The sequence below is a fragment of the Primulina tabacum genome, chromosome 4 (genome assembly GCF_025594145.1).
Source record: "Primulina tabacum isolate GXHZ01 chromosome 4, ASM2559414v2, whole genome shotgun sequence".
In the NCBI taxonomy this organism is placed as follows: domain Eukaryota; kingdom Viridiplantae; phylum Streptophyta; class Magnoliopsida; order Lamiales; family Gesneriaceae; genus Primulina; species Primulina tabacum.
This window is the reverse complement of record NC_134553.1, coordinates 19,024,117-19,025,090: the sequence shown is the minus strand read 5'-3', so window position 1 is coordinate 19,025,090 and position 974 is coordinate 19,024,117. Positions and strand designations below refer to the sequence as shown.

The following is a 974-nucleotide window of genomic DNA, read 5'->3' as shown; positions in this document are numbered from 1 at the left end:
TTTCATTACTATATGGATCATTAACTATTTTACCACTTCTAAGGGTAATAACATATTTTATTTGATCAATTTTTTCATTTTTTAATTCTTGATTTTGATTTTTAGGATTAGGTTGAGGTTGAGATGGAAATTTTCCTTTTAATGAATATTAAGTGCAGATGCAAATTTGGCAAGAGTTTCTTTCAAATCACTCATAGATTGACTGTTTTGAATATTGATAGACTCTTGCTTTTAGATAAATGCATGAATTACATCTTCAAAGTTTTTTCTTGGAGGTGTAACATAAGGAATATAACCTTGATGATTTTGGTTATTTTGAAAATATTGTTGTGAGGGTTGTGCATTATTATCATTCCTCCAACTAAAATTAGGATGATTTTTCCATCCAAGATTATATGATTGTGAAAAAGAATCTAATATTGATTTTTTATAATTGTTAACATAATTTGCTTGCTCATGGATACATTCTTTAAATGAAGGTAATGTTGGACAATCTTTTGTAGAATGATCATGTGTATCACATATATGACAAACAATTTCTTGAATACTTTTTAATTGACCACTCTTTTTCATTTCTAATGACTCAATTTTTCTTGCTAAAGATGCAAGTTTAGCTTGAATATCTGTATCGTCTTTAAGATTATAGATACCACCCCCATTTGTTGAATTATTGATTTTAGTTGTTGGTGGTTCTATTGTGCCTATATTATCCCAATTTTGAGCATTTTCTGCTAATGAATCCAAATACTCCATAGCTTCATTTGTGTTTTTATCTTCAAAAGTTCCATTACACATGAATTCTATCATTTGCCTATCTTTAGGTATAAGATCTTCATAAAAGTGAGAAACTATTCTCCATGTTTCAAAACCATGATGTGGGCATATATTAAGTAATTCTTTATATCTATCCCAACATTGATAAAATGTTTCTCCTTGTTTTTGAGAAAAAGTTGTAATTTGTCTTTTGAAAGAGT

At 28.0% G+C, this 974-nt stretch overlaps 1 non-coding gene across 1 annotated transcript; it reads left to right on the top strand.

The window, feature by feature from the left end:
* The first annotated feature begins 865 nt into the window (after positions 1-865).
* Positions 866-974, top strand: LOC142544001 (small nucleolar RNA R71). The gene has a single exon (XR_012819970.1). It is a non-coding gene; the product is annotated as a small nucleolar RNA R71 (small nucleolar RNA).